General features: G+C 46.6%; 1 protein-coding gene and 13 non-coding genes across 60 annotated transcripts in view; all 14 read right to left on the minus strand.

Annotated features, from left to right (window-relative positions):
• Positions 1–21,309, minus strand: part of LOC100935796 (uncharacterized) — an 83,119-nt gene that overhangs the window by 20,957 nt on the left and 40,853 nt on the right. For 30 of the 47 annotated variants that reach the window (XR_010137415.1, XR_010137425.1, XR_010137408.1 and 27 more), the window contains 16 exons: positions 21,135–21,268; positions 20,049–20,182; positions 18,908–19,039; positions 16,691–16,807; positions 15,864–15,997; positions 14,069–14,202; positions 12,928–13,061; positions 11,797–11,929; positions 10,655–10,788; positions 9,534–9,775; positions 7,715–7,844; positions 5,457–5,597; positions 3,686–3,819; positions 2,009–2,129; positions 624–735; positions 176–309 (listed from right to left, as the gene is read on the minus strand). The gene's annotated coding sequence lies outside the window, so the exon portion shown is untranslated. Of the gene's footprint in view, positions 1–175; positions 310–623; positions 737–2,008; positions 2,130–3,685; positions 3,820–5,456; positions 5,598–6,617; positions 6,780–6,909; positions 7,036–7,601; positions 7,667–7,714; positions 7,845–9,533; positions 9,776–10,654; positions 10,789–11,796; positions 11,930–12,777; positions 12,883–12,927; positions 13,062–13,920; positions 14,024–14,068; positions 14,203–15,863; positions 16,026–16,690; positions 16,809–18,907; positions 19,040–20,048; positions 20,183–21,134; positions 21,269–21,309 lie in introns of those variants that run through there. The other 17 variants (XR_010137397.1, XR_010137392.1, XR_010137393.1 and 14 more) reach the window with 15 other exon arrangements.
• LOC112129256 (small nucleolar RNA SNORD116) lies at positions 1,696–1,787 on the minus strand. The gene has a single exon (XR_002911666.1). It is a non-coding gene; the product is annotated as a small nucleolar RNA SNORD116 (small nucleolar RNA).
• LOC112129239 (small nucleolar RNA SNORD116) lies at positions 5,303–5,394 on the minus strand. The gene has a single exon (XR_002911653.1). It is a non-coding gene; the product is annotated as a small nucleolar RNA SNORD116 (small nucleolar RNA).
• On the minus strand, positions 7,558–7,649 carry LOC112129240 (small nucleolar RNA SNORD116). The gene has a single exon (XR_002911654.1). It is a non-coding gene; the product is annotated as a small nucleolar RNA SNORD116 (small nucleolar RNA).
• On the minus strand, positions 9,386–9,477 carry LOC112129228 (small nucleolar RNA SNORD116). Its single transcript, XR_002911642.1, has one exon. It is a non-coding gene; the product is annotated as a small nucleolar RNA SNORD116 (small nucleolar RNA).
• LOC112129229 (small nucleolar RNA SNORD116) lies at positions 10,501–10,592 on the minus strand. The gene has a single exon (XR_002911643.1). It is a non-coding gene; the product is annotated as a small nucleolar RNA SNORD116 (small nucleolar RNA).
• On the minus strand, positions 11,643–11,734 carry LOC112129238 (small nucleolar RNA SNORD116). Its single transcript, XR_002911652.1, has one exon. It is a non-coding gene; the product is annotated as a small nucleolar RNA SNORD116 (small nucleolar RNA).
• On the minus strand, positions 12,774–12,865 carry LOC112129236 (small nucleolar RNA SNORD116). Its single transcript, XR_002911650.1, has one exon. It is a non-coding gene; the product is annotated as a small nucleolar RNA SNORD116 (small nucleolar RNA).
• On the minus strand, positions 13,917–14,008 carry LOC112129235 (small nucleolar RNA SNORD116). The gene has a single exon (XR_002911649.1). It is a non-coding gene; the product is annotated as a small nucleolar RNA SNORD116 (small nucleolar RNA).
• Positions 15,712–15,803, minus strand: LOC112129230 (small nucleolar RNA SNORD116). The gene has a single exon (XR_002911644.1). It is a non-coding gene; the product is annotated as a small nucleolar RNA SNORD116 (small nucleolar RNA).
• Positions 16,537–16,628, minus strand: LOC112129237 (small nucleolar RNA SNORD116). Its single transcript, XR_002911651.1, has one exon. It is a non-coding gene; the product is annotated as a small nucleolar RNA SNORD116 (small nucleolar RNA).
• Positions 18,754–18,845, minus strand: LOC112129234 (small nucleolar RNA SNORD116). The gene has a single exon (XR_002911648.1). It is a non-coding gene; the product is annotated as a small nucleolar RNA SNORD116 (small nucleolar RNA).
• On the minus strand, positions 19,895–19,986 carry LOC112129231 (small nucleolar RNA SNORD116). Its single transcript, XR_002911645.1, has one exon. It is a non-coding gene; the product is annotated as a small nucleolar RNA SNORD116 (small nucleolar RNA).
• LOC112129252 (small nucleolar RNA SNORD116) lies at positions 20,981–21,072 on the minus strand. The gene has a single exon (XR_002911665.1). It is a non-coding gene; the product is annotated as a small nucleolar RNA SNORD116 (small nucleolar RNA).

Genomic DNA, 21,309 nt, shown 5'->3' on the forward strand with positions numbered 1-21,309 from the left:
CACTGAGCACATCTGTCACTCTGGGACACACTGACCCACACTATTCAATCATGGAGACCAGGATCACAGTCATTGACCAGCCCATGGCAGACTAGCATAGCCAGAGTCTCACGGTTACCAGAGTGTTATGATTCCCTAAGAGGAAATGCTGGTATTCCCAGGACAAAAGGCTTACCAATATTAGAGTTCCCACTGGCCCTTGAGGATGGGAGGGCAGCATTATTCCCAATACTTTCTTTCCTTCTTGTCTTGCCTCGAAGGGAAGAATAAATTCATCCATATGAAACCTAGATCTTGGTCTATGTTGTCCTGTAGGAAGAGAGTATGTATACGAATCTGAGAAGTATACATGGACAATTTTTAGCCTTGCATAATACAGGATGTTTCACTATTAACATACATGGAATATACACTAACATATAACTCCTGTTGGACATTTCATGTTATTCAAAGTAGAGAAAAGAACAAAATCTTTATAAAAAGGAGATTGATGCCTCAGCTCATCAGAATATTAATGTCTGAAACTGTTAGTATTAACCAATTCTTTGTGAACCTAAATTCTTGATTACTTAAAAGAATAAAAATAACTCACAAAAATAAATTCACTAAAAATTGAATGTTACCTTAGAAGCGTATTGGTGTGTTTCTTCACAGCTACGTTAGCTGGTACAAATGTCAAAATTAGCACTTCACTGGTTTGGCAATGAAATTCCATGGAATTCTATCTCACCCAATCTACAGAGTACAGGGGAAATTAGGAAAGTTGTGAAACAAAATTTGCTTAATGGACTACTTTGTTATAAGCAGTTATAAGAATTCACATTAGACACTCAATGGACCATTTGTGTAACAAGAACAATTATGCTCACATCTTTGATCCAAATTGTATGGAAATAATGTTTTCTAAAACATTTGTCCCAAAGTTCCTCCAGCACATACACTTCAAAATCATTTATTACAACTTTTAATTAATACAGTGGTCACACATGGAGGACATATGAAAGAAGACAATGAAATCCATGTGAAAACCCAAGAATTTGAAATATCACTTCTAAAAATGTTTGCTGCAACATGTAGTTGAAACCAGCACTGAAACATGTATTAAATAGCTTGCTCGGTTGATGGGAAAACGAAAAAGAAACAACTGTTTCAGTCCTAGTGACTGGGTTGGCAATCAAATGAAAATATACTATAAGATTTCATGAGATATTTATATCTTATATGATACAAATAAATATCTTATATTTCATATAAGTTTCATATACTTCATATAAGACATTTATTCTTTAATTTCTGTGCAATTATTTCACTTAAAAGAAAAGGAGAAGTAAAAACTCATGATGTCTTTGAATGCTGACATCTCTTTGCCATCAAGCAACAAATCATCAACCAGAATATTCTGGGTGCTCACACAAATGTCTGAATGGCTTGTGGGTTCACACAATAATTTCCTATAAATCCTATAACTCCTGTGCTGGCTCCCCAGTGTCTGGTCACTGTAGTGTACACATGCTACCAGCCAAGCATTTGAAGAGTCTCCAACTTACCCCCAACCACATATTGGTAGGTAACTGTCCAGTAATTTCCTGTACTGTATGTCAGCTGGTTAGCTCTCTAATTCCACAGGCCGTTTTAGTACCAGTGCTGAACAAACCGAACACCCTCCATGTGTTTGTCTGGCATGGCCCCTGTGCTGGACCTCAGCTCACAGAAGTGGCACAGAAGTGATTTGGTCACTCATTTTGTTCAGATTCCGATGAGATCCATTTAAAAGTCATCATCGATCCAGGCACATTTATAAAAGGGACCTTGAGCCCAAGATATGTGGCAGACACAGCACACAGCTGACACCTTTGGAGGCACTGACCCACACTAGTCAATCACATGGAGACCAGCATCATAGTCAATGACCAGCCCAGGCTGACTAGCACAGCCAGGGTCACATGGTCACTGCAGTGTCATGATCCCCTAAGAGGAAATGCTGGTATTCTCAGGACAAAATGCTTACCAATATCACATTTTGAGGTTTTGATGTCAGACTTTTTCATGATACACTCCATTCTGTCACTTTTTGAGGTTAAAAAAAAATATAACTTTCATATGAAAATCTGTGCTGGTTCCACGATGAACTACAAGAATACAGAAAAAGTGAGCAAAAATGTGTAACACAGACATTCATTGTTCAAATGGCCTGGGGATCCCCACGCTGTAGGCCTTCTCACATTCTTATATTTCATGTAAGTTTCATATATTTCATATAAGATATTTATTCTTTAATTTCCATGTGATTATTTCACTTAAAAGAAAATGAGAAGTAAAAACTCATGTCTTTGAATGCTGACACTGGAGAATCCCCTCCCATACTTCATGAGGCTACTGGCTGGTTGACCCAGGTTATCGCATATGATTGAGCTGCCTGACCTAAGATGGTCTCTTCATTCCTGTGGTCCAGAGTCTCCTCCCCTTACACAGAGATACCCGGCATCTCAGAGTACAGAAAAACCTTAGCAATCTCAGGAAGTACCAGTCAGCACCAGTTGGAGGCCCAGCAACATCAGATAAACTAAGTGATCAAAACAGCATCCCCCCAGCTCTGATAGCAAGATTGCCTGCGAAAACATGGCCTACAAAAGTAGGACAGGACATTCAAATTAAACCTAAACAGGGCACATGCCTGCTAAAATAAAACATTTGAATAGATTCAGATGCCCCTAACTTAAAAAGGAAAAAAAAAATGCAGGATAAACTAAAACATCACCCATCTATCAAGAACCGGAAAAATCACAATTAGAAGGAAAATCAGAAGCAGGATGAGAAAAGACAGCTAACCAAGCCAACCTCAAGATTAACCAAATGTGGTTATCTGAAGAAGTTAAAAACAGTCACGGTAAAAATGCTTTAGCAAGTAATTATAAAGCTTCTTGAAAAAAGTAAAAAAGTAGAAATCTCAGAAAGGTAGTAGAAGTTTTTTTAAAAAAAAGAACCAAGTGAAAAAATGGAACTAAAAAATTCAAAAATAATAGAGTAGTGATTAAGTGAATTTAGCATAGAACAATCAAATTTAGCTAATCTGGACAAGAAAGAAAATACTCTGAAAAAAAAAAAAAAAAAAAAAAAAAACACAGCTTCCTGGACCTGTGTGTGACACGGAGACATGAGGCTGAAAATAATTATAACATTCTTTTTTTTTTTTTTTGAGCCAGAGTCTCCATTGCCCAGGCTGGAATACAGTGACGTGATCTTAGCTCACTGCAACCTCCACCTCCCAGGATCAGGGGATTCTCTTGCCTCAGCCTCCTGAGTAACTGGGACTACAGGCACACAACACCATGCATGGCTAATTTCTGTATTTTTAGTAGAGATGGGGTTTTGCCATGTTGGCCAGGATGATCTTGATCTCTTGACCTCGTGATCTGCCCACCTTGGCCTCCCAAAGTGCTGGGATTACAGGCATGAGCCACTGTGCCCGGCCAGCAGTCACGGATTTTATATTGGAAATTAAATCCCATATCTTGCTCACTGAAACGTGCTGAACACAATGGATAAATCGAACCATCACAAGAGTATGTGCAAGACATCTACACAGCTGAAAACAAGAATTTTATCCCCAAAAATACCTGCCCACAAAGAAGTATGGTAGGATAGAAGTCCTAATCTAGATATGAAACACTGCACCCGGAATTACCTGTGGGAGGCAGGGCTGCGCCAATGGTTTACCTTCGCCTCCCTGGAAAACACAACCATCCTGGAAATCGAAGCTTGTCTTCTACGCTCCGTTTTCAGACTCTTTAACAGAACTCACAGAAAAACCTTGAAAAGCTACAGGAAAATAAGCCAACAAACCACAGATAAATCCAACTAAGTATTATACAAATAATTAGCATAACTGGAAATTGTTCTGGCTTTACCAGTACAATCTTTTGGATTATTCCTCCAGAGATTAAAAAAATAAGTGGTTAAATATTTTGTGACTTGAGTGTGACAGAAAATGACATCACTGAATATAGTCACACAAGCACTGATCCCAATTCAAGGTAACACCTGTTACTGACATGCACATTTGGTCCCTTACTAAAATAAGAAGAGGCTATGTTGCAAACCATGTTGGTGTATCTTCTAAAGCCAGAAGAGGCAAAAACCACGAAGATATATTAGAACACTAACAGTACAGGAAAATGACAAGTCTTCTTTCCATGCAACTCCATACTCTCTTACATATGGGATCTGTATCTGCACTGGAAGCATATCAAATCAAAGTCCACATTTAAACAGGAAAGGTATATACACAAACAAAAATGAAATGGAATATTTCTTGTAGGATCCTCCTGGTTCCACTGCTTTTTCTCTTATTCTGACAAGTAGCCGAGTACAGCTGTGCAAGTTAGAAGAGTAATGACAAATAGGAAGAGACATGAACTCCTCCGCCACTGTGTTAAATTATTGACATGGTGGGTAAAATGGAAAACAGAGGGGCTCTGCAGAGAGATGCTTAGGGAGCCCACAGCCATAGCCCTCCACACTGGGGAGTCTTCTGTGGCTGCAGAAGCAAAAGCTCCAAGTCCCACCTGCTGAAGTCAGAAATGGAGAAAAAAGAGGAAAAAAAAAAAGAAAAAAGGAAAATCAAGCAGAGCCACTTTCCTCAAACTGGCTGGGGCTCCAGGTGGCCTGTGGTGGCAGCAGGGGCAAAAATCAGACTCCACCTGGCAAGGCGAAGGGGCAGCAGAAGTGGGAGACATGGTGAGGAGCACAGGCCAGGCCAGGTACATGGGGCTCATGCAAGCAGATAGCGTGCTTTGCTTGCTTGTGCAGGCATTCACCTTGGAGGGCCAAAAAAGGACCTTTCAGGTTCTCCCTAATGGATATATGCACACCCTACTATTTACTATGGTTTATGGCCAGAGGCCTGGCCATCTTGGGTGATATGCCTAGCATTCACTGGGAACATTATGTGGATAATATTCTACTAAATTCCACAAATTTAAGTCTTCTGAAGAAACCGACTTCCTCTAAGGGATGAGGGAACGCAAAGCTAGGACAAGTCAAACCTGGCTGTGCAAAGACAGGCTACCAGCTAACTCTTCCTGTGCCACCTGCTCCTGCATAGAGTTATCTGTGCTACCCTGCTCTCACAGAGATAAATCCTTCACACAAGGAATCTCCTGTGCACAGGAGGCCGCACTCCCCTGTGACTCCCTTTGCCCAAAGGGGACCCCATCCTAAGCCTGGACAAACCCCTCAATGTAACCTGCGTCAACAAATGGAAGTTTCCCTCTCTATCTACCCGCTTTTGAAGCAACGTGCTGGACCTCAGTTCAACGAAGATGACGGTGTAGAGTTTTCACTCATTTTGTTCAGCTTTCCAAGGAATGCATGTATAAAAGTCATCATCGATCCATGCACAGTCTTTGTACCTACAAAGATGGAATATCAGAAGATTTTGGAAAATGGACATTTACCATCCTGAGGGATCCACCAGCACCTGAAGAAGCCCACACCACATGTGCTGCACGTGCCCAGGGGCTCCCCACCATCTCCAGGAATCTCCCAAGACAAAGATGATCCATCGCAGCCTCTGGCCTTCTTCCATGCCACACCACCTAGGAATTAGAGGCAAAACAGGTGTGCTTGAGAAAGGCAAGCAGGTACACAGGTCTCAAGGGCCATGCCATTCATTCCATTGTGGTGCATCCTGTATCTACTTCCCACAGGCTACTACAGAAGGAACCAGAGGCACTATAATTCGTGGGTGTGGTCTGGTTTAGTAACACCTAAGTTTTGCTGACAGCCATGAGTGACAAGATACAAACAAACCCACTGCTTCATGCAGTTAAAAATAACTACAAACCTCTGTAGGTCTGCAATGCTTGTAACTAAGGTCTGGTATTCCAAGAACCATTGCCAGTGATCACGGAACATATTTCAAAGGCTCACTAATCCAAGATTGGGCAGAAATGTAGAATATGACCTGGCAATTTCATCTGTGCTACAAACCACGGAAAGGAGAATTTATAGAGAAGAAAACGGTGTGTTAAAGAAACAAATTAAACTCTTGAAAGAAATCCTTGCACTTAAAACCTGAATGATGGTTCCATGGAAGCTACACATGGCAGGAATGAGGACCCCTGTGTAAGAGAAAAGTTGGCCTGTGAATGTCTGCTGGACATAAAGAGTCCAGTGGGAGCCTTGCGGATATAGAAAATTATCCAACACTGCCTTGATATTGGACACAAGTCCACATGGGATACCTAATTTTGTGCTCTCCCTGTCACACAACCCCTGGGCAGTGAATCCTGCAATAAGATTTAGGAAGAAGACTGCCTTTGACCTTAGGCAGGAGGTCAACACGGCCCCAAAACTGACCTCTAACATACTTCTTCTTAAAGGGCCCCAAGAGAGGTATCCACAATGACCAGACAGTGCCCCTAAAACAACAGAAATTCCAGTAGCACTAGGATAGCAGAATGACCCAGACTTAGCACTGCAAGGAGTACAAGTACAACCACAAGGACATAAAATATCTAAAAAAGACCTCCTGAAAAAGTTTCCAGATCACTGAGATTATTGCAGAAAGAGACTGATACCAGACTTCATACATAGGAGAGAATGGGGTCACTTACGTAAACCAATATATTTTGGTTTTGCTGCTGTTCACTTGAGCTACCATCCACACTGCTGTTACATCACCACACTTAATGTTGGGATAACCACAACATTTTTTTTTTTCTGATATCAACCCGATATACTCCAATAAAACATTCCCTGGAGAAAAACACATGTGACTGGGGATGGAACAAAGACTGTCAGGAAACAAAAGCAATCTGCTGAAAGGCACTCCCATGTAGACATCAGATCATATTCCATTCCCAGCACCCCAGGGCCAACATGGCATTTGTGATGTGCAGTACACACCATGCAAAACAGACTCGTAAATGTGGCGGACCATCCTCATCTTAGGGTACCAAGTCAACACATGTATGGCGCTTTCTCATTCCCACCTGGAGTATCCATCACCAGCCATGGGATTTCAGTTTCTCCCTGGGGACACACAAATCATAAATGGAGCTGATCTACAGGGTACTCTCCAGAAAGAAAATAAGCATCACCAACCTCCTCACAACTGACTTCCACTGCTGCTACAAAAACACCATGGGCACTAAAAAGTCCTCAGCCATGAAAAAAAATGAGCCAAAGAACAACAAAGGTGTGGCCTTGGGCTCTCTTCCCAACCACAAGGACCTATCTACCTCTGGGGGACAACGGAACCCAGAGCCAGCACTCAAGGACAAACTTGGCCACACAGAGGTGGGTTACCGGCTAACTCTTCTGTGCCACTTGCACATTCACCCAGTCCTGCAGACATTGTGCATGCTACCCCAGCCTCACAGAGACAAGTCCTTCACATAAGGAATCCCCTCTGCACAGGAGCACCTACTGCCCTGTGACTCCCTTTGATCCAAAGTGGACCCCATACTAAGCCCGGATGGATGGCTTAGTGCAACCCACATCAACAAATAGAAGTTGTCTCTCTCTCTCTAACTCCAGTTGGAGCCACGTGCTGGACCTCAGTTTAACGAGGACGACGGTATAGAGTTTTCGCTCACTTTGTTCAGCTTTCCAAGGAATGCATGTATTGAGGTCATCATCGATCCATGCACAGTCTTTATCCCTGCAAAGAAGGAACATCGGGGCTTTTGGAAAATGGACATTTACCAACCTGTGGGATCCACCAGCACCCAACGGAGACCACATTCCACATGTCAAGGGGCTCCCTGCCCTCTCTAGGGATCTCCCAAGATGAAGACTGTCCCTCGTAGCCACTGGCCTTACTTCCATGGCCACAATACCTGGGAAGTGCAGAGGAAAAACGGGTGTGCTTAAGAACGGCAGGCAGGTACACATGTCAAAAGGGCCATTCCACTCGACTAACTGTGGTATATCCCATATGTGCTTTCCACAGGCTACTCCCCTTTTGGGATGGGTGTATGGGTCTACCCAGGAATGAAGATAGCAGACATGTTAATTTTGAAGGCACCATCAAGCTACAGAGCCCTAAGTGTAAGAACTCTCTCAAAACCACTCATTTGTCACCACTGACTCAAAAGCCCTCCTCTTGGTCATCAGAGAAGACACAGGCCACAGGGCTATTTAAATGAGGAGAGTTTTGGGGAAAAACTCTTCCAGTACAAAAGGCAATTTTCCTTCAGCCTTGAAGACTTTTCACCCTGGGCTGCTTAAACACTTTTCAGATTGAGAAAAACGTTCAATAACAACTTAACCTCTACCTCAGCGTCTTCCTCACAGGTGCAGCTCAGGGATCCAGAGGACCACCAGACACACTGAATCCCACATGGCTTCTAAGGCACTGTGGCTGAGAACACCACACATTTTAAGGCACTTGCCTTTGAACATGGCCGCGCAGTGCAAAACCTATGCATCACTGCCTGTGGACACTAGCCCTGTCCTACAACAAGATAACTATTTCACAAAGAAGACTCCTGGGAAGAATTAGGAGGAATTAGAAAATAACCCAACATCACGAGCCACTAAGGTATTTAAGCAAAGAGACCTTCCTGGACCATGTTTCCGAGCAGAGATCACCAGGATATGGGAACTCACACACTTATCATCGGGCACGTTGACTGCATCGAGGTGTCTGAGTGGTTCAGAGGCAAAGTATGCACAACCTACGATGCGTAGAAACCCTGGGCCGATATAAGCTCAAATGCCTAATGGAGACAAGCATCTCACAGTCTGAGGAGTTGCAGAAACACGTGGACCCGCAATCACATTCCTGTCCCAGCACCCCGAGGTCATCATGAAATGAAATGTGGGCCCCCTACAATGCCCGAAAGAGGCCCACAGGCATCACTCCACGACCACATGGAATATGCTGTCCAGTACATGTACATGCAGACCTCTCCCCTTCCCACTGCCCCCTTCAGGGGCCATGGGACTGGTTTCCTCCTATGAACATACAAGTTCAACATGGATACCCTCTCTGGGCTCCTCTGGAGAAAGCAAATCAGCATCAACATCCTCCTGAGGACTGCCTGCCCTCAATGCTACCTAAACACCATGGGAACGCCCACGTCCCCAAATGAGGATGAAAGTGAATCAAAGAAGTGCCCAGGAACAACATTGTGCTATGTCCCCATGCAGAAGCCACTGTCTTCCTCTGGGGAGTGCAGGAGCCAAGGAGTATGAATCAAGGACACACATAGCCGCGCAGAAGGAAGTGCTTCAACTAAGCTGTCTCTCAGCCACAGAAGTCCAAAATGCCCAGCTACTCCACTTCACCAAAGACGACCCCATCCCAAGTGTTGACATAGCCCTTGTCAACAAACGGACATTGTCCCTCTCTCTAGCCCCTGATGAGCAGTATGCTGGACCTCAGTTCGACGAGGATGACGGTATAGAGTTTTCACTCATTTTGTTCAGCTTTCCAAGGAATGTATATATGGAAGTCATCATCGATCCAGTCCTTGCCCCTGCAAATTAGGAAAATCAGCATGCTTTAAGAAGGAATCACTTACATTCAGGAGGGATCCAACAGCCTCCGAAAGAGCCCACACTCCATGTGTCCCGGGACTTCTGCCATCTCCCAGGATCGCATGAGATGACAATCATCCCTTGCTGATGTGAGCCTGCTTTTTATACCAACACCACCAGGGAGGTGCAGAGAAAACATGGACGTGCATCAGAAAGGCAGGCATGCGCACAGGTTCCAAAGGCCATGTCATCCAGCTCCCTGCTGTCTGCCTGTCTCTGGCCTCACCTGTTCATAAACACAGAAATGCATGGACACAAGGATGCTCGTCTGGGAGTCAGGAGCCTTCAGAGTACATCATCCCACTAAAGAGCATGTTTAGCATCCTTCTCAACATCGTTGGTTCAATACCTACAATGATGCTCACAAAAGCCTTGGGACCCTGGGCCCCTAATGAGAAAGGCTTTAACCTATATTGGGTTTAGGATAAGCCAGGGACTCCTTGGGTATCAGAACCAATGAGCAGGAGCTCACTTGTTCATGCAATGTACATGTCCCTCAAACACATGGGATACAACATGGGCACACAGGCACATAGGCTATGCCTGGTGACCAAAACTCTAATGTCCTCAACCAAGGACAAAGCCAACAAATGACAAAGATGTGGCCTTGTATTCTCCTCCCAACCAGATAGATCTGTTTCCTTCCGGGGGACCTAGGAAACCAGAATGAGGACTCAAGAACAAATTGGCAACCAGAGGCGGGCTACCAGCTAACTCTTGCTAGGCCACATGGACATTCACCTAGTCCTGCAGACAATGCATGTGTTACCCATCCTCACTGACAAAGTCCTTCAAATAAGAAATTTCCTATACATGGGAGCCACCACTCTCCTGTGACCCCCATTACCCATAAAAGACCCCATCCTAAGCCTGAACAGACGCCTTGGTATAACCCATGTCAACAAACGGATGTTGGCCCTCTCTGTCTAGCCCCTGTTGGAGTAATGTGCTGGACCTCAGTTCGACGAGGATGACGGTATAGAGTTTTCACTCATTTTGTTCAGCTTTCCAAGGAATGTATATATGGAAGTCATCATCGATCCATGCACACTGTTCGTCCCTGCAAATGAGGAAAATCAGAGTGCTCTGGGAAAGAAGTGCTTACATTCAGAAGGGATCCAACAACTTCCAAAGGAGCCTTTGCCATTTGTGTCCAGGGGCTTCCTGGTGTCTCCATGGCTCACACGAGGTAACAATTGTCCCTCGCCAATATGGGCCTGCCCTCCATGCCAATGCTACCTGGGAGGTGCAGAGGAAACACAGGTGTGCTTCAGAAAGGCAGACAGGTGCGCAGGTCATGAGGGCCATGTCATCCAGTCCCCTGCAATATATCTACTATCTGCCTGTCTCTGGCCTCCCCTGTTCATGGACGCAGAAAAGCATGGATGCAGGGATGCTCGTCTCGGGGCTGGGGGCCCCTGCAGTACACCATCCTGCCAAAGAGCACTGACACTGACCATCCCTCTCAACACCACTGCTTCAATGCCTGCAATGCCACTCACAAAAGCCTTGCGGCCCTGAACCCCTAAGGAGGAAGGCTTTAACCTACATCGGGTTTAGGATAAGCCAGGGACTCCTTTGGTATCAGAACCAGCTTGGAGCAGGAGCTCACCTGTAAGTGCAAAATACATGTCCTCAAAACACATGGGATACATCACAGGCACAAAGGCACATAGGCTATGCCTGGTGACCAAAACTCTAATGTCCTCAACCAAGGACAAAGTTAGCCAACAAATGACAAAGATGTGGCCTTGTACCCACCTCCCAACCACACAGATCTGTTTTCCTCCGTGGGACCTAAGAACCCAGAACAAAGACTCAAAAACAAATTGGCAACCAGAGGCGGGCTACCAGCTAACTCTTGTTAGGCCACATGGACACTCACCTAGTCCTGCAGACAATGCATGTGTTACCCACCCTCACTGACAGTCCTTCAAACAAGAAATTTCCTATACGTGGGAGCCACCACTCTCCTGTGACCCCCATCACCCATAAAAGACCCCATCCTAAGCCTGAACAGACGCCTTGGTATAACCCATGTCAACAAACGGATGTTGACCCTCTCTGTCTAGCCCCTGTTGGAGTAATGTGCTGGACCTCAGTTCGACGAGGATGACGGTATAGAGTTTTCACTCATTTTGTTCAGCTTTCCAAGGAATGTATACATGGAAGTCATCATCGATCCACGCACAGGTTTCATCCCTGCAAATGAGGAAACTCAGGGTGCTTTGGAATGAAATCACTTACCTTCGGGAGGGTTTCAACAGCCTATGACAGAGTCCACATCATGTGTTTCCAGGGGCTTCCTGCCATCTCCAAGAATCATACAAGATGACAATCATTCCTCATGATACGAGTCTGCCTTTTATGCCAACACCACCTGTGAAGTGCAAAGGAAACACAGGCGTGCTTCAGAAAGGCAGACAGGTTGCACACGTCACAAGGGCCATGTTATCCAGTCCCCTGTGACACATCTGCTATTTTCCTATGGCCTCCCCTGTTCATGGACACAGAAATGCATGGATGCAGGGATGCTCATCTCAGGGCCAGGGGCCCTCGAGGTGCACCATCCCACTAAAGAGCACTGATGTTGGGCATCCCTCTCAACATTGTTGCTACAACACCTGCAATGGTGCTCACAAAAGCCTTGGGGCCATGAATCCCGAAAGAGGAAGCCACTGACCTAAATCAGGTTTGGAATAACCCAGAGACTCCTTGCCTGACAGCCCCAGCTTGGAGCAGAAGCCCACCTGATCATGCAATACACAAATCCTCATAACACATGGGATATGACATGGGCATGCGGCAAAGAGGCTATGCTGGGTGCCTGGAAATACAACGTCCTCCGCCAAGGACAAAACGAGCTAACAAATGAGAATAGTGTAGGCTTGCGCTCTCCCCGCAACCACGGGATCTGTCATCCTCTGGGAATCCAGAGCTTGGACTCAAGAACAAACTTGGCCAGCAGAGGCAGGCTACCCACAAATTCTTTCCATGCCACCTGCCATTCACCTAGTCCTTCAGACAGTAGGTGAGTTATACTGCCCAGGGAGAAAGAAGTCCTTCAAACAAGGAATTTCCCGTGCAGGGGAGCTCCCACTTCCCTGTGACTTCCAATTGCCCAAAGGGACCCCATCCTAAGCCAGGATGGACCCCTTGGTGCAACCCATATCAACAAACGAATGTTGGCCCTCTCTGTCGAGCCCCTGATGGAGTAATGTGCTGGACCTCAGTTCGACGAGGATGACGGTATAGAGTTTTCACTCATTTTGTTCAGCTTTCCAAGGAATGTATATATGGAAGTCATCATTGATCCACGCACAGTGTTTGTCCCTGCAAATGAGGAAAATCAGAGTGCTCTGGAAAAGAACTGCTTACATGCAGAAGGGATCCAACAACTTCCAAAGGAGCCTTTGCCATTTGTGTCCAGGGGCTTCCTGGTATCTCTATGGCTCACACGAGGTAACAATTGTCCCTCACCAACATGGGCCTGCCTTCCATGCCAATGCTACCTGGGAGGTGCAGAGGAAACACAAGCATGCTTCAGAAAGGCAGACAGGTACACAGGTGACAAGGGCCATGTCATCTAGCCCCCTGCGATACATCTGGAATCTGGCTGTCTCTGGCTTCAACTATTTATGGACACAGAAATGCATGTACATGGGGATGCACGTCTGGGTTCAGGGTGCCCTTATAGTGCATCATCTCGCTAAAGAGCACTAATGTTGAGCATCCCTCTCAACACCCTTGCTTCCACACCTGCAATGCAGCTCACAATAGCCTCGGGGCGATGCAGTCCTAATGGGAAGACTTTGACCTACACCGGGATCAGGATAAGCCAGAGTCTCATTGCCTATCAGACTCAGCTTGGAGTGGCAGCCTACGTGTTCATGCCACATGCATGTGCTCACAATGCATGGGACACAACACGGGCACGCTGGCCTGAAAGTTATGCCTGCTCACCACAACTTCATTGTCCTCAATGAATGATGAAATGAACAGAAAAACAACAAAAGTATGGCACTGTGCTGTCTTCTCAAGCACAATCACCTGTCCTCCTACAAGGAATATGGAAACCCAGAGCCAGGACCCAAGGACAAACTGCCATGCAGAGGCAGGCTACAGGCTAACTCTTCCTGGGCAACCTGCACATTCACCTACTCCTGCGGACAGCCTGTGGTACCCTGGCCTCACAAATAGAGTCCTTCAAACAAGGAATCTCCTGTGTACATAGCCTCCACTCCCCCGCCATTCTCCTTTGCCCAAACGAGACCCCATCCTAAGCCTGGATGGAACCCCTTGGGGCAATGGGCATCATCAAATGAAATTTGTCCCTCTCTCTCTAGCCCCTGTAAGAGCAACGTGCTGGACCTCAGTTCGACGAGGATGACGGTATAGAGTTTTCACTCATTTTGTTCAGCTTTCCAAGGAATGTACATATGGAAGTCATCATCGATCCAGGCAGTCTTTGTCCCTGCAGAGAAGGAATATCTGGAGCTTTTGAGAAATGGACACTTACCATCCTAAGGAATCCACTAGCACCTGAAGGAGCCCATGCCACACATATCAAGGGACTCCCTATCATTTCCAGGGATCTCCCAAGACCAAGATTGTCCCTCATGGCCACTGACCTTCCTTCTATGCCCAGGCCACCTGGAAAGTTCAGAGGAAAAACAGGTGTATTTGAGAACAGCAGGCAGGTACACACATTGCAAGGGCCACACCATTCATCCCACTGTGGTGTATCGTGTATGTATTTCCCACGGGCAGCCCCTCTTATTGGGACATGTGCATGGGTGTAACCAGGCATGAAGCTATCACGCACACAAGAATTTTGAGGGCTCCATCCAGCTACAGAGCACCAAGCATAACAAACTCTCTCAACACCACTCATTTGTCACCTCTGAATCAAAAGTCCTGCTCTTGGCCATCAGAGAAGACGAAGGTCATGAGGATCTTTCAGTGGGGACAGGTTCAAGGAAAGCCTCTTCTTGAGTGAAGGGCAATTTTCCTTTGGTCCTGATGTACTTTCACCCCAGGCTCCTTCGACACTCTTCCCACTGAGAAACATGCTCAATCACAAATCAACCTCTACCTCAGGGTTTTCCTCAAAGGTACAGCTCAGGGACCCAGAAGAGCATAAGACATGCTGAATCCTACAGGGCTTCCAAGGCACTATGACTAAGGACACCATACCTCTTACAGCACTTGGTTGTAAACACGGCTGTGGAGTCCAAAACTTATCCATTACTGGCCTACGGACACTAGCCCTGTAATGCAATTCAAAGACAATTTCACAATGACTTGTGTGAATTGTCACACACAATTAGGAGGAATTTGAAAATAACCTAACATCACGAGCCACTAAGGTATTTAAGAACAGAGACCTTGCTGGGTCACATTTCTGAGTAGAAGTCACCAGGATACAGAAACCCATACACTTATCATCAGACACAACAAATGCACCAAGGAAAAGCATCCCACAGAGGTTCCTGAACACAGACCTTCCAAACCAAGTCAGTCTGCAGAGATGCAGGAGCACGTGGACCCACAATTACATTCCCATCCCAGCACCCTGAGGTCATCATGAAATGGACTATGGGCACCCTACAATGCCCGAAAGAGGCTCACAGTTATCGCTCTGTGACCCAGACAGAAGGCTGTGGTACACGCATGCACAGCCCTCTCCCCTTCCACTGCCAGGATGCTTCAGGAGCCATGGGACTTGGGTTTCCCCCTCCTGTGGACATAAAAGTTCAACGTAGATACCCTCTCTGGGCTCCTCTACAGGAAGCAAATCAGTATTGCCACCCTCCTCATGACTGCCTGCCCTTGATGATACCCATACACCACAGGAACTCCCATGTCCCCCGACTTAGGATAAAAGTGAGCCGAAGAAGTGCCTGGGAACAACACTGTGCTATGACCCATGCAAAAGTAACTGTCTTCCTCTGGGGAGTGCAGGAGCCAAGGGGTATGAATCGATGACACACATAGCCACACAGAGGGAAGTGCTTCAACCAAGCTGTCTCTCAGCCATACAAGTCCAAAATGCCCAGCTACTCCACTTCACCCAAAGACGATCTCATCCCAAGCATTGATGCAGCCTGTGTCAACAAATGGATGTTGTCCCTCTCTCTAGCCCCTGATGAGCAGTATGCTGGACCTCAGTTCGACGAGGATGACGGTATAGAGTTTTCACTCATTTTGTTCAGCTTTCCAAGGAATGTATATATGGAAGTCATCATCGATCCATGCACATTATTCATGCCCAAAAATGAGGAAAATCAGGACTTTGGAAAGTGGACACTTACATTCAGAAGGGATACAACAGCCTCCAAAGGAGCCCACACCACATGTGTCCAGGGGCCTCATGGCATCTCCAAGGATCGCACAAGAAGATGATCATCCCTCGAAGATACCTCCTTTCCTTTCATGCCAACACCACCTGGGAGGTGCAGATAAACAGGAGTGTGCTTCAAAAAAGGAGACACATTCACAGGTCATGAGGGCCGTGTCATCTGGCCCCTTATGGTGTATCTGCTATCTGCCTGTCTCTGGCTTCCTTGTTTATGGATATAACCAGAACTGCAATGTCCTTGAACAATGATGAAAATGAGTGGAAAAAACAGCAAAGGTGTGGCCTTGTGCTCTCTTCCCAAGCAGAAACACCTGTCTTTCCTCAAGGGAATGATGGAACCCAGAGCTAAGACTCAAGGACAAATATGGCCACCAGAGGCGGGCTACAGGCTAAGTCTTCCCATGCCACCTTCACATTCACATAGTCCTACAGACAGTGTGTATGTGTTACCTTGCAGAGAGAAGTCCCTCAAACAAACAATTTCCTATTTATGAGAGATCCCACAACCCTGTGACTATCCCTTGCAGAAAGGGAGCCCCTCCTACAACTGAACAAACCCCTTGGTGCAACCTGCAGCAACAAATGAAACTTGGCCCTCACTCCAGCCCCTGTAAGAGCAATGTGCTGGACCTCAGTTCGACGAGGATGACGGTATAGAGTTTTCACTCATTTTGTTCAGCTTTCCAAGGAATGCATGTATGAAAGTCATCATCGATCCACGCACAGTCTTTACGCCCACAAAGGAGTAACATTAGGGGGTTCTGGGGAATAGATACTTACCAGCACCTGAAGAAGCCCACACCACACATGTCCTAGGACTCCCTGCCACATCCAGTGATCTGCTAAGAACAAGATCATCCATTGTCTCCACTGGCCTTCCTTCCATGCCCACACCACCTAGGAAGTACAGAGGCAACACGGGTGTGCTTGAGAAAGGCAGGCAAATACATAGGTCACAAGGGCCATGCCATTCAACCCCCTGTGGGATACCCTATCGCTACTTCCCATGGGATACCATTTCAGGATGTGTGCATGGGAGTACCCATGCATGAAGGTTTGAGGCACACATACATTTTGAGGGCACCAGCAAGCTTCAGAGCACTAAATGTGAAGAACTCTGGACACCACTCATTTGGTGCCCCGACTCAAAAGCCCTTCCTTTGGCCATCAGAGAAGACAGAGACCATAGAGATATTTGAATGGGGAGAGTTTTGGGGAAAAAAAAAACTCTTCCTGTGCATAGGCCAATTTTCCTTCAGCCTTGAAGCATTTTTACTGCAAGCATCTGTCAACACACTTCGCATTCAAGAAACATGTTCAATCACAAATCAACCTCCACCTCGGGGTCTTTCTCACAGGTGCAGCTCAGGGACCCAGAAAAGCATCAGACACACTGAATCCCACAGGGCTTCTAAGGTGCTGCAGATGAGAACACCATACATCTTAAGGCACTTGCATGCAAACATGACCGCGGAGTCCAAAACCTATCCATCACTGGTCTGTGGACACTAGCCCTGTCCTACATGATGATTATTTCACAAACAAGTCTGTTGTGAAGAATTAGAAGCATTTAAAAAATAGTCTAACATCATGAGACACTGAGGTATTTAAACACAGTGACCTTGCTGGATTGCTTTTCTGAGTAGAAGTCACCATGATATGGGAACTCACACACGTATCACCAGCACCTCAACCGCATCGAAGTGCCTGAGCAGTTCAGAGGCAAACGACATCAGCCTTTCCCTAAAAAATCATCCCCAAATCAACACAGGGAAACAGGGAGCAAACAACCTTTGCTAGCAGTATGCACTACATGTTGACCTGGGCTGATACCATCTCAAATTCTTTTTTTTTTTTGAGACAGAGTTTCGCTTTTTTGCCCAGGCTGGAGTGAAGTGGCCCGCTCTTGGCTCACTGCAACCTCCGCCCCCTGGGTTCAAGCACTTCTCCTGCCTCCACCTCCCGAGTAGCTGGGATTATAGGTGCCCACCACCATGCCCGGCTAATTTTTTTATGTATTTTTAGTAGAGACGGGGTTTCGCCATGTTAGCCAGGCTGGTCTTGAACTCCTGGCCTCAGGTGATCCACCCGCCTCGGCCTCCCAAAGTGCTGGGATTACAGGCGTGAGCCACCGTGCCCAGCCCCATCTCAAATTCTTAATGGAGACAAGCATTCCACAGAGGGCCTGAACACAAACCTGCCAAACCAAGTCAGTCTGTGGAGTTGTGGGAACACGTGGATTCGCAATTACATTCCCATCCCAGCATCCCAAGGTCATCATAAAATAAACTGTATGCACCCTACAACACCCAAAAGAGGCTCACAGTCATCTCTCCACAACCCAGACAAAATAATGTGTGGTAAATGCAATGTGCAGCTTTCTCCCCTTCTAACCACCAGGACCCTCCTGGGACCATGCGGTTTGGGTTTCCTCCTATGGACAAACAAGTTCAGTGTGGATACCCTCTCTGGGCTCCTCTGCAGAAAGCAAATCAGCATTGCCATCCTCCTGAAGACTGCCTGCCCCTGATGCTATCCAAACACCATGGGAAGTCCTACGTCCCATGCCAAGGATGAAAGTGAGTGAAAGAGGTGCCTGGGAATGACCTTGTGCTGTCTCCCCATGTGGAAGCAATAGTCTTCCTCTGGAGGTCAAGGGACCCAAGGTACAAATCGAGGACACACCTGGCTGCCTTCAATCAAGCTGTCTCTTAGTTACTAATGTCCAAATTCCCAGCTACTCTCCTTTGCCAGAAAAAGACCCCATCCCAAGCCTTGGTGCAGCCTGTGTCAACAAATGGATGTTGTCCCTCTCTCTCGAGCCCCAGATGGAGCAGTGTGCTGGACCTCAGTTTGACGAGGATGACGGTATAGAGTTTTCACTCATTTTGTTCAGCTTTCCAAGGAATGTATATATGGAAGTCATCATCGATCCACACACAATCTCCATCCCTGCAAATGAGGAAACTCAGGGTGCTTTGGAATGGAATCACTTACATCCAGGAGGATTCCAACAGCCTCTGGGGGAGCCCACACCGTCTATGTCCAGGGCTTCCTGCCATCTCCAAGGATCACACGAGATGATGATCATCTCTCATGACACAGGTTTGCCTTTTACACGAACACTACCTGCGAAGTGCAGAGGATAAAGAAGCATGCTTCAGAAAGGCAGACAGGTGCACAGGTCACGAGGGCCATGCTATCTTCCCCCTGTGGTTTATCTGGAATATGCCTGTCTCTGGCTTCCCTTGTTCGTGAACCCAGAAATTTATGGACACAAGTATGCTCATCTTGGGGATGGCGGCCCTCAGAATGCATCATCCCGCTAAAGAGCACTGATGTTGAGCATCCTTCTCAATATCCTTGTTTCAACACCTACAATGCCAGTCACAAAATAATCAAGGCCCTGCACCCCTAAAGAGGAAGCCATTGACCTATATCTGGTTTGGGATAACCCAGAGCCTCGTTGTCTATCATTCCCAGTTTGGAGAGGAAGCCTACCTGTTTATGCCAAATACACATCCTCACAACGCACAGTATACAACATGGGCACATAGGCACAGAGGCTATGCTGAGTAAACACAACTCCAACATCCTCAGCCAAGGACAAAATAAGCCAGCAAATGGCAAAGGTGTAGCCTTTTGCTCTCCCTGCAACCAGAAGGATCTGTCTTCCTCTGGGGGACTTCGGTACCCAGAGCTTGGACTCAAGGACAAACTTGGCCACCAGAGGCAGGCTACCAGTTAACTCTTCCCATGCAATCTGCCATTCACCTAGTCCTCCAGACAGCTCGTGAGTTATCCTGCCCTAGGACACAGAAGTCCTTCAAACAAGGAATGTCCTGTGCATGGGAGATCCTACTCCCCTGTGTCTACCATTCACCCAAAGAAACCCCATCCTAAGCCTGGATGGACCCCTTGGTGCAACCCATGTCAACGAATGAATGTTGGCCCTCTGTCTAGCCCCTGTTGGAGTAATGTGCTGGACCTCAGTTCGACGAGGATGACGGTATAGAGTTTTCACTCATTTTGTTCAGCTTTCCAAGGAATGTATATATGGAAGTCATCATCGATCCACGCACAATCTCCATCCCTGCAAATGAGGAAAATCAGGGTGCACTGGGAAGGAATTGCTTACATTCAGGATGGATCCAACAGCCTCCAAGGAAGCCTACACCATGTGTGTCCAGGAGCTTCCTGGCATCTCTGAGGTTAACATGAGATGATGATTGTCCCTCACCAACGTGGGCCTGGCCAATTCATCACTTCCACCTGGGAGGTGAAGAGGAAACACGGGTGTGCTTGAGAAAATCTGACAGATGTGCAGTACACAAAGGCCATGTCCTCTGGTCTCCTGCAGGGTATCTGGTTGATACCCAACTCTGGCTTTACCTGATTTTGGACACAGAAACTCATGGACAAGGGCTCAGGTGCCCTTGTAGTAGTGCATCAGCATGCTAAAGAGCACTGACATTGAGCATCCTTCTCAACATCCTTACATCGACACCTATAATGTCACTCACAAAAGCTACAGGGCCATGCAATTTTAATGAGGAAGCCATTGATGTACACTGGGCTGGGGTTAAGCTAGAGACTCCTTGCCTATTGGGCCCAGCTTGCAGTGGGAACCTGTGTGTTCCTGCCATATGCATGTACTCACAATGCATGGAACACAACATGAAAGCTATGCCAGGCGATTGGACCTCCACTGTTCTCAAACCAAGAATGAAAAAAAAAAAAGGCAAAAGTATGGCCTTGTTCTCTCTTCCCAAGCACAATTACTTGTCTTCCTCCAGGGGTTGTGGGAACCCAGAGCCAGGAGTCAAGGACAACCTTGGCCACCCAGAGGCAGGCTACAGGTTAACTCTCCCCGAGCAACCTGCACATTCACCTAGTACCACGGACTGCATGTGTGCTACCCCAGCCTTGTAGACAGAAGTCCTGTGCACATAGCCTCAACTCCCCTGTGACTGTCCTTCACCCAAACGGAATCCCTTCCTAAGCCTGGACGAATGCTTCATGCAACAGGCATCAAAAAAAAATGAGAGTTGTCCCTCTATAGCCCCTGGTGGACCTCAGTTCAGCTAAGACAATAGTACGGAGTTCCCACTCATTTTGTTCAGCTTTTCAAGGAATGCATGTATGGAAGTCATCATTGGTCCATGCACAGTATTCATCCCTGTAAAGGAAGAACATTAGGGTCTTTTAAGAAATGAACACTTACCATATGAAGGGATCCACCGGCACCCGAAGGAGCCCATGCCACATGTGTCCATGGGTTCCCTGCCATCTCCAGGGATCTCCCAAGATGAAGTTCATCCCTTGCAGCCTCTGTCTTTCTTTGCATGCCCATACCACCTGGGAAGTGCAGAGGAAAAACAGGTGTGCTTGAGAAAGGC

Source organism: Pongo abelii, chromosome 16, assembly GCF_028885655.2.
Source record: "Pongo abelii isolate AG06213 chromosome 16, NHGRI_mPonAbe1-v2.0_pri, whole genome shotgun sequence".
NCBI lineage: Eukaryota > Metazoa > Chordata > Mammalia > Primates > Hominidae > Pongo > Pongo abelii.